Genomic DNA, 11,973 nt, shown 5'->3' with positions numbered 1-11,973 from the left:
ATATTGCCCCACCCTCCCCCCAATTTCTTGGGCAATATGACCTATCCTCCCATCCCTAGCCCCCTCAAGCCCACAAAGCCCCACCCAAAGGTAACCCTATGGCCCCATTTTATCCCTTCCTTGTACAAATACTTACCTCCATCTTTTCATAGATTTCACTCATGTAGGTGTCAGCTTACATCCATCCTCTACCCCCCAATTTCCTTTAAGCCTATCATCCAGTCTCTAGCTCTCTGAGGCAGCTTGGTTTACTAATTTCATATCGTTAAGATCATGTAGTATTTGTCCTTCAACGCCTGGGTTGCTTCACTCAACATAAGGTTCTCAAGATTCATTCATGTTGTCATGTGTGTTTGTTATACTTCCTTTCTTCTGCTTTGTGGAATCTGGGTCCCTACTCTTTCATTCATTCATTCATTCATTTATGTACACATCTTTCTTTGTTCATCTATCGATTCATTTGTTCATTCCATCATTCACTTTGGTATCTCTGAAGTTAGAGAAAAGTTAATGATTATTAGATTAATTTTTTATAAGATCATCTCTAGAGTCAGATTGTCTGTGTTTAAATTTCAGCTCTATTACTGAGAAGCTTCATGAATTCACAAAAGATTTTTAACCTCCTAATGCCAGTTATTTTTTTAAAGATTCTATTACTTGTTTAATAGTAGTAGTAATAATAAATTCCATGGTTTTAGTTATTGAATGAGGAAAAGACAAGACGTTTTAAGGCAAGATTCAGAAAACCATGAAAAGGAAAGGATCAATTGTATCTATTTGTATTTCCCACAGTCCTTTTTGTGAACTTATTAACTTGACATAAGTTCAATGTAGGAAATATAATTTATCAGTTTATCATCAGACTGAATTATTCTACTCTACATGTTTTTGTAATTATATTGATCTTGATACAGCCTGTTCCTCTCTAATCATAAAATGATGATTTTCATAACACCAAAATCAGTAACTTGTTCTTAAAGAACTATGAAATAGTTTTGGATATTCCTTATGATTCTATTTTCATTATTACCCCCAAATTTTCATTTATTTTGATCAGCTATACTCTCAAAAAATGTGTTATATTTTCATTAATATTTTATATTTACCTGGTAATTCCATTTAAGGATGTCAATTCCATAGAAAAAAATGAATACAATTCAGCTTCTGTCTAGGACATGGTTAGGAATAAATATACACTACCCTGATGGATTGGTTTTACTTGGTCCAGGCTCCACACACTAACCGTACTGGAACAAAAATATTTTGACCTTCAAAGTTCACACTCCATCATAAAATAAAACTGGACAGGGCTTAGAGACAGAAACATATACAATTTTGTTTTCCCAAAATATGAGGAAGGAGAAGTTTCTCTTTATTGGCTCTGAAATAACACTGGAAAACTGACCTATTGCACACAATATCACTCCTAACATGCCGTACACCATGAAGGGAGTCAGAAGTGGGTTTGCAGAGTTGAATCAAGATTGTTTTCCCTCCCTTAGTTAACTGCTAATCCCATCACGTTTTTGGGGGCATCTCAATAGTCATGTGGAGTTCTACAACTGTCAAGCATATTCTCTCAGTGGTCCCCTCCTGCCCAAGAAGGCAGCCACCCCTCCCCACATGGAAATTACAAGCCAAACCAAGGATTTCCCCTATGGATTCTCCCTTACCTGAGCACATGCCCACAACTGCCCATCGTCATTCTATAATCTGACTCATGGCTCACCAGTTGTTACAACCCAACTCCTGAAGGGCATGAAACAGTGAGATCATGGAACCAAAGAACACACCAGACATTTAGTCAGTCATAAGATTTATTAGAACTTGCTAACAGGGAAGAATCTTTAACAGTAGCAGGCCAAGAATAATTGAAGTTAGTGCTCCACAAAGAGATAAGAAACTCAGAAGTGATTATAAGTGGTTTCAGAACAAGTGCATTCTATTGGGTTGGAGAACAGAGCTACTGATAGGGTCACATGATGCTTACACATTGGATGTGGAGTTGCTTTTCTGCTCTCCTAAGAAGGATGTTTACAAATGACATTAACAGCTTTGGGAAGATCATAGTTCATGATACCATCTCTGCATTCTTTCCTTTGTGGGCAGGGTTATTTACATTTAACTTATATCTACATCATTCTGGCACTTAACTGCTGAGAAATTAGGGAGACCTGGGGAACCCAAATTATTACATTCATATTGTAAGCAGAAATTTTTCTTACAATTCCTCAGGAAATTGCCAAGTGCTTAGTATGTATGTGAAATGAAATTGTCAACTTTTATTTTTTGAAGATATATTTATAGCTGATTTTCTTATATTTATAAAAATACATAATATTCGTTTTGGATTATCTGCTGGTAGTATATTGGGATACTTTCTAACATAATTTTGATTATAAATTTTATTTTCTTTCTTCAGAGGAAATAATGATAATGAATGGTAAGTAAAATTAATTTTTGTCTTAGATGCATTTGAACCTTCAAAATCCAATAATATTCCAAAATTGACTTTCAAAATTACTGTAGCAAAATCAAAACTCACAGTTAATGAAATGCCTATTGATGTTCTAAAACAGGGTTGAGAGACAACTAAAATATCTTTTTTTCTATGTGTAAAATTCCAAATGTAAGGTTCTCAATTTTTAACTAGTGTTAAATATATGTTATGATGTAACAGCTTGTGTTATGTGAGGATTGGGACTGTGTTTTTTTTCCATCTACTTCATTCAGATAAATTCAGTCATTACTTGTGATTATGGAAATCAACTAGCGTGTGATTGGTGCTTGAAAAACAATAATGGAAAAAGAAAAAAAAAAGAGAATAGATCCCAACTTGCATTGAGGTTTCTATTATGGAATAGAAGTTTAATTACATGTATAGAATAAATGACAAATTAATATTCTAATGAGTGCCATGAAGAGGGAACTTCATGCAATAAGAATACATACTGCAGGGTATGTCATATATATGAAGTCATTAGATTCCCTGAAGAAGTGCTAATGGAGATGAAATCAGTGGTAATGAATGGAATAGATAGGTCAGTGAGAGCCCAGTGTGTACAGGGAAGCGGGCAGAGAGCACACAATACTCTTGTTTGAGCAAACACATGATTCAAACAGTGTTGACATATAATGATCCTGGGATTCTGGTGCCAAAAACCCAGTCAAGACAACAAGGCATGTATACAAAGACAAGGAGATACTAAGAGATTGGGCATGCTAAGAGTTTTGAACTTTGCTGGAAAAGGAGCATCGTAAATAGATTTATATTTTAAGTGTTATTCCTATTTAGTGTAAAGAATGGATTACATGATTACAGTTAAAATGTTGCAGAGAGAAAAGTTAAATGGAATCCCCTTGGGAGATACACACAAAAAATAAAAAAGGTAAAAAAAATCAATTTATATTAATATATAACTATTTATTTAGTTTCAATATATGTTCTTCAAAGTCACCACTTGTTTCTGTTTTTTAGTCACTATGTAAACCCCTTAGTGTCTTATCTATTTAATGAAAAATCTTCCAGTGAAGAGGACACTCCCATGTAACACTCATTGATTTCTTTAATTATTTTTTGATTAATTTTTAAACTATATTTTGGAAAAATTTTTGATTTATATTTTTAAAAGTACACAAAAAGTATAGGGAATTCCCACATAAACCCTCTCTCTTACATGCACACACATTTACCCTTACCAGTGATCTCTTTGAATAGGGTGGTATAATTACTTCAGGTGACAGCTCCTACTGTTCAGTTCTTTGAGTTTCCCATAGACAACAAACAAAATAACGATGATGGACAGTTCCCATTCCCAAAAATGGGGAGTGTTTTTAGCTGCAAACAGGATAATTCCTTCTATGTGCTCTGGGTATCTGGGTCCCCTGTCCTCCATCTTAGGGTTCTCTCTTTCTTTTAAAAATTTACTCTTTCTTTCTTTCCTTCTTTCACTCATTCATTCTCTCAATCATTTTGGGTTATCTCATGGGTGAGAAAAGTGATTACTAGATAAATATTTTAGAAGAGTAGACAATTGGGTCAGATTGTCTGTGTTTAAATTCTAGCTCTATTACATAGAAGTACATGATTTTGCAAAAGAAATTTTTTCTCCTAGGGCATGTCTTTTTATTTTAAAACATCTATAATAATGGTATTTTTGACATAAGGTTATACTCAGTATTAAAATTTTTATATAATTAAAAATCTTGACACATATTGGGTTATTAATTTTTTTATTAAACTCTCTAGTTTACATTGTCATTTATACTTATTTGCAATGTCCTAAAAATGCCCTACATCCCACCTATTATTCCCTTTCCCTCCCCTCTAAAACTCTGTTAACCACTATATTTATAACAATGTCACATCTTCCTCCACCACTACAATATTAATAAGTTTAATTTATCCATGTTTGTATTCCCCCTTATGTTTGTTCTTTCCTAAACCTTGAGTATTTGGAATGGCGATGCCCACTCTTCCTCAGATTGAGAAGAGGCTTAGATCTTATGGAGTAGATAGAAGGAACTGTTTTGCTTGCAGTTGTAGATAATCTCTTTTTGGGGGGATGAGGATTGTCCATCATCATATTTTCATGTTTTCCTAGATTAATCTGATGAACAGGAGAGTAGGTGTTGGCTGCACCTCTTCTGAGATTCAGGGCTCAATTGGCATATGGTCAGCCAGAAGACTTAATTCTCTGAGACATATACTTAATGGGTAGAGTGCTAATTATAGTCTTCAATAAAAAGGACAGAAGAATCATGGGTAGGGAAATTTTAAATTTTAATGAGTAACTCTGGTACATTGGGGAAATTGATTGTCATATAGTTCAAGGTAAGGATCACTGACAGAGAGCTAATTCTAAGGGAGAGCATGCACCTTCTCTGCTCACATATCTCTAAGTTTCTGTTATTTTTTATCCCACATTACCATTTCCTATTTATATTTTTCATATCCATTATCATGAAATAATACCATTTCTTATTCAATTACATTCTGACTCTTTGTGACACAGGAGGTCAAGACATCAGGCGGTCTACTGGATACTTTGACATTCCGAAGAAACCACATGGGGAGGCCATAAGTAGTCATTCCATTTATTACTCACAGATACTGATGATGACTAGCTAAGTAGTTACCATACCAATCAACAGGGAAACAAAGATTATATAGGGTTCAATAGAAGTAAGTGGGAGTCTCAACTGATCCATAAAACAAAAAGCAATACACACAGCTCAGTAAATGATTAGCAGGTCATATGATATTCTAAGGGGGGAACCAGGCTACTGTTCAGAACAATGTGAACATAGTTTTAAGCAATTTACATGTTTACATTATACAGGCTCTGATTCTTATCTTGACTTCAGATTTTCCTCTCAAGTAGGGGGATGGACCACTGGTCAGTTTGGCCTTCCCCAACTGCTTCTATATCTTCAGGTCATGGAAATGACATTTCTTCTTATCCAGACCATGCAGTCTTGTAGGAATTAAAGAAAAGAGTTATATATTGAGGACAAAATACTATTTGATTTTTCATTTTTCTATTTAGTTACTTTTACTTAAGATTCTCAATTCTTCACAATATTCCAAGCCATGGTCTGTCATGATTTCTTTTAAAATATCTAACTCATCTTTTTTTCACACACTGTCTTCTTAATATCCTTATTGTTGGAGAAAAATGGTGTTCACTGGGACATGGAGACTGATCACAGGCAGAAAACGTATTTATTGGAAGCTCTACCAACAGAATGGGTCTGAAGAACAGATTTCCGTCCCTCCACAAGCATGGTGGAGGTCTGAAGAGAGACTTTAGCCCACTCATTGAAGGTGCAGATGTGAATTATACAGTACATCAATAGTTGGGGAAATGTTAGTTCATGGGAAGGGGGTAAGGTCCAGAGTACAGCCTTGGGTCAATAAAGAGCTGTAAAAGTGAATTCTCTTTGTGTATGGTTTGGGGGTGGTGGGCCAAGAAGTAGGGTTTTCTTGGAATATAGAAGAGTTTGATGGCCCAAAAGGGATGAATGTCCTTATCTGCTCCATTCTTACAGTGATATGGCTCATTCTTGGGGAGAGAGATGCTATCTTCCTCATGCATGCCGCTTGCTCACTCAATTGGAATGAAGCCAAAGCCTTATTACCTGGTAATCATTGCAGACCTCTAACACTTAGCTCTATATTGGCCATTAGTTTATTACTATCCATATTTTCCTTCACTTCTGTGTATTGATTTAGGACATTTTTTTGAAATTCTGTATCTCCTCTAAACTTTACATTTGTAGCTTTGACTGAGCGATAACTTCCTGTTTATTATTATGACTTTCAAATTTTGCAATAGCATTTGATTAATTTGAGGTGTTAATTCTAAGGTTCAGTTTCTCTCTTTTGCCTAAAGTTTATTGTAGATTATGTGTTAAGTCTCTCCTTTGACTCTTTTATTCCTTTTTTTTAATCTTATAGTCATATTAGGCACTTTAATCATGTGAAAAATGAGTTAAGTTTACCAATACTTTTAACATGTTCAATATCTCTCTGCATATAATCTAGAATAGAAAAGACATCACCATAATTGTCAGGCATGTAGGTACAGTACTTATATTAATAAATGCACATGTTCCTCTTTGGACTGCAATTAATGTATCTAAGCTCCAGGTTTGCAATAGTATACATGGTATCTCTCCATGAGAGCAAGCCATAATGCCAATTGCATTAAAGTTCTACTCATTGTACTCCAGTAAGTATTGCTCCACTTGGTAGGTCCTTCACACAGCCATCATACTGCAGGATATTTGATCATAGAGAGAGACTAGGAAGTCTCAAGTGTTTCACTGCCCTGGTTCATAGTGCTGTTCAGCACTATGAAAAAGAGTTAGTCCAGAAGCAAAGTCCTTTATATATCTGGCCATATTGAGCCATGCCCAGCTGCTGCAGGAGTCTGAAACTGAATCACCTTCTCCATCCAACTCAGAAACATAACCAGAGTGATAGTGATAGTATATACCTTTATTATTTTAGGGGTCAGTGACCAACTTAGCCAATAACTCAAATGTAGAGGCACCATACAAGGTATTTGGGCCTCCTTTGAAAGCATAAGAGAGTTTGACAATACTGAAGTCTATCTCTTTTGATTTTTATATAGTTTTTAATCACTTCCAATGCAGTTTAACTTCGTTTAACTTTTATTTTCTCACGTCTTCTGCACCTGATTCTTTACCTGTAAGTGTGGTACATCTTTAAGATTTCCCTCTTAGTGCAATTGTTTCAACTCCTGGAGAAATTTTCTTTTCTGCTTTTCCTTCTCTTGAAATGCTGACCTATTCTGTTTGGTTTTGTGTGAGTTTTCCCATCTACTTAATTTTTAAACTTTCTTTTTTATAGAGATACACAGATCACAAAAAGTTACATTAGAAAATATAAGAGCTTCCCATATACCCCACATCCCATCCCCCCATTCCTCCCACATCAACAACCTCTTTCATCATTGTGGCACATTCATTGCATCTGGTGAATACATTTTGGATTAACTGCTGAACCACAATGATTGTAGTTTGCTTTGTAGTTTACACTCTCCCCGTTTCATTCAGTGCTTTATGGAAGGAAATATAATGTCCAGCATCTGCCCCTGCAATATCATTTAGGACAACTTCAATTCCCAAAAGTGCCCCACATCACATCTCTTCTTCCCTCTCCCTGCCATCAGCAACTACCTTGGCGACTGTCTTCACATCAGTGAAACAATTTATTTCATCTACTTTTATTTATTTGACTTCTAGTCTTCACTCGTTGTGCTGTTTTTCATTATACTTTCCTTACAGCAGTTCAATTTTCGCCATTTTATTTTTTCCATGAAGCTTTCTACATTTGGTTACTTTCATGTTAGGGTATCCCAATTTCAAAATGGTCATTTTTTTTTTCAATTTGGGTAATGCAGCAATTTGTTACCTGTTTCTGTGTGTGCAACTCTTTGAAATATTTCTAAAGCAGTCAATTAAATTTCCTTTTGGCCCTTCTGCATGCACATCTTCTTCATCTGATTGTTTCATTACATGGAAATTTGAGGACTTGGTTTCTTTCTTTATTTATTTTTGTCTTTATTTTTTTAATGTTACATTTAAAAAATATGAGGTTCCCGTATATCCCACACCCCACTCACCCCACTCCATCCCCTTAACGACAGTCTCCTCCATCATCATGAGACATTCATTGCAATACATCTCTGAGCACCAGTGCACCTCATGGTCAATGGTCCACACCATAGCCTGCACTCTCCCACAGTCCATCCAGTGGGCCATGGGAGGACATACAATGTCCGGTAACTGTCACTGCAGCACCACCCAGGCCAACTCCAACCCCTGAAAATGCCCCCACATCACATCTCTTCCTCACACTCCTTACCACCAGCAGCCGCCATGGCCACTTTCTCCACACCAATGCCACATTCTCTTCAATTACTAATCACAATAGTTCATAAATAGAATATTAGTAAGTCCACTCTAATCCATACTCTATTCTTCCATCCTGTGGAACTGAGAATGGTTGTGTCCACTCCACATCTATATCAAGAGGGGGCTTAGATTCCATAGCCTGGATGCAATTCTCTTGCTTTCGGTTGTAGGCACTCTTGGCTCTCTGGTGTGGTGGCTGACCTTCTTCACCTCCATGTTAGCTGAGTGGGGTAATTCTAATAAACCAGAGTGTAGGAGTTGCAAGTCTGTTGAGGCCCAAGGCCTGGCTATCACATGGTCAGTCCAGAGATTTAGGTCCCCTGGGTATACATTAAACCCCACCACCAACTACAGTTCCAGTAAAAGGAACAGGAGAGGCTTGTGGACAAAGATCACATCTGAGCCCAGCTCCATCACACAGAAACACAAACTCCAAAGTAGGGCCAACTGACATGGCAGTGAACTACATCTGCCATGACCATAGAACATGTGGGTCTCTGTAACCTCAGAAGAACGAATACCTGGGGTTGCATCTACTTTTATCTGTCTCTGGGACTCTGCTCAGGTGTGCATAAGGGCAAGCCCTCTGATAATATCCCAGCTCTTTTTGGAGACTCACAGCCATATAAACTCATTTGTCCTTTCCATTTCCCCCTTTTATTCAGGTCATAAAGAAATTTTAACTCCTGGTATTATATGTAGACTGAGATATTCTGCTGGTCTGAGTTGACCCTTTTATTCATGGTCATTTTCTAGTTACATCATCAGCTGGTACTTGGTAGTAATCCCTTGGCACCAGGGAGGCTCATCCCCAGGAGTCATGTCCCATGCAGGGGGAAGGTAATGCATCAACATGCTGAGTTTGGCTTCGAGACTGGACACATTTGAGCAACACGGAGTCTCTCAGGAGGTTACTCTTAGGGACCCTGCAGCTCTAGGCGTTGTTCTTATTTCAGGTGCACAGGCTCACAAGCATAGTCATTAGTATCAAGGGCTCATTGTTGGACCTTCCTCCTTTTTTGGTCTTTGCCATTGCACTTGAGAGATTGTTGCTGCTCCTTTAGGGACTGTGATAGAGCTCCCCTGGCTAGGAACTCAGCACTCCCTCAGTTGTTGTTCCCAATTGTAACCAGTATGAAAATTTCCAAACATTTTTATGTACTCTGGATATATGCCCTGGAGAACTCCCTGCCAACATGTGTCCCCTGTCAATAGCATCCCACACCAGTTTTCCTCCCCTGCCATTGTTGAACCTCTCTGTGATCAAAAACTTCTTCAAAAATGAAGCCCAATATATTGCCAGGTTACATTAATAGTAAAATGTAATATAGTGATGAGTTTAAAGGTTAGCTATAGAATACATATTAATTTAGAAAAATTAAGGTAAAAATAAATTGGGGTATCAAAAAATTTAAAAATGTGAAAGTTTTGCTTTTAATGTTTTGCCTTTCGTCACTGCAATACGTGATGCCCTGTATGCAAATTGGCAATGCAACTTCTGTCTTTTCCTCAGTGTCTATGTCCTTTCTTTTTCTTTTTCTACTTATTAAACTTATGTTCACAAATGTTTGAGATCACAGTAATTCATATATACAATATACAGTACTCCCACATATCCAACATAAAACCCTTTTCCCTTCCACAGCAATAAACTTTTTACATATTCATACTATATTTACTGAAACTGATGTACAGATATTGAGACAATAGCTTTCAAATAAGGTAACATTTGGGTTTGCATTGTGGTTTATATTTTAGACTATACAGTTTTTTAAATTTTTAGTTATTTTATGTTTTTTATAATGATTTATATCTTAGCCTATCAACCCCTATATATTTTTGCTGTAATTTAATATGTCTTATATCCATCCTTGTATAATCTTGTGGAACACTTCCAATGCCAACACAGTTACATTGATTCCATCTATTCAATACCACTTTCCCCCTCCCCTTATGGCCCACAGTGACAGTCAATCTTCATTGCTTGAAGGGCCACGTTCAGAGATACTTGCAACAGTGTTGAGGGCTTGACATGCTCAAATGTCCTAATGCATTTGGAACCACCATTTCTTTCAGGGGATACAATTCCCTCTATTTGAGAACATCAGTCCTCCCCAGGATGTGGGTATACCTTCATTCTCATTTTATGGGTCTCTATCCAATGAAATAACCCACAATGGAAAAAAGAACACTCACACACTCCCTAGGAGCCTGGCCTGCATCAGATTCTCCCCTTTAAACATCTTAAACAGGTAACCTTCCTTATTATATTTTTGAAAAAGTTTTTTCAGCATTATACTCTCAACCAAATACCTGACAATATCCAAAGTTTGTATGTTCCCCCACACTCCCCGCAAGTTCTTGGGTAATATTACCCAACCTTCCAATCCTAGCCCCCCTCAAGCCTGCAAATCCCCACCCAAAGGTAACCCTATGCCCCAATTTTATCCTTTCCTTGTACAAACACTTACCTCCAGCTTATCATTGATTTCACCCATGTAGGTGAAATCCGTCCTCTACCCCCCAATTTCTTTTAAGCCTATCATCTAGCCTCTAGCTCTCTGAGGCAGCTTGGTTTATTTATTTCATATCATTGAGGTCATATACTATTTGTCCTTCAATGCCTGGGTTGCTTCACTCAACATAAGGTTCTCAAGATTCATCTATGTTATCACGTGTGTTTGTAGTGTATTCATTCTTAAAGCTGAGTAGTATTCCATTGTATGTATATGGCACATTTTATTTATCCATTCTTCTGCTGATGGGCATTTGGGTTGATTCCAACATTTGGCAATAGTGATTTTTTTTTTTAATGATAAAAGTCTTTTATTAATTGGGTTCAGTGTTGGCAACACAATCAAGAATGCTGAGGTCTATGTACAGTGCAAATGTGTGTTCCATTTAAAGAGAGAGGGCTGGCTTAGGTTTAGTTATTTTTAGATTTTTTTAAAAATTTTAATAATTTTTATTAAGTATATTATTCTTACATGAACATACATAAACAATAAGCATATAGTGAAAAGTGTTAATTTACAAAACAAATATGTATATCAACATACTGGGTTCCCAGCCATCACTCCACCAAAACACCTTGCATTATTATGAAATATTTGTTACATACTATGAAAGAGCATCATCAAAATATTACCACTAACTATATCCAATATCTTACATTTGGTATATTTTTTCCCCAATCTACCCAATTATTGACAGCATGTGTTAGCATTATGTACTCTTTTTATAGTTATGAGAGAACTTCCTCATATTTGTTTTCTTTTTTTTTTCAGATTTGATTATTATTTATTATTTTTTTAAAATTATATTATGAAAAATATGAGGTCCCATTCAACCCCACCGCCCCCGCCCCCCACTCCCCCCACAGCAACACTCTCTCCCATCATCATGACACATCCATTGCACCTGGTAAGTTCATCTCTGAGCATTACTGCACCCCATAGTCAATGGTCCACATCATAGTCCAGACTCTCTCACGTTCCATCCAGTGGGCCCTGGGGGGATCTACAATGT

Source organism: Dasypus novemcinctus, chromosome 30 (genome assembly GCF_030445035.2).
Source record: "Dasypus novemcinctus isolate mDasNov1 chromosome 30, mDasNov1.1.hap2, whole genome shotgun sequence".
In the NCBI taxonomy this organism is placed as follows: domain Eukaryota; kingdom Metazoa; phylum Chordata; class Mammalia; order Cingulata; family Dasypodidae; genus Dasypus; species Dasypus novemcinctus.
The sequence above is the reverse complement of the archived record's forward strand: the minus strand, read 5'-3'. Positions refer to the sequence as shown.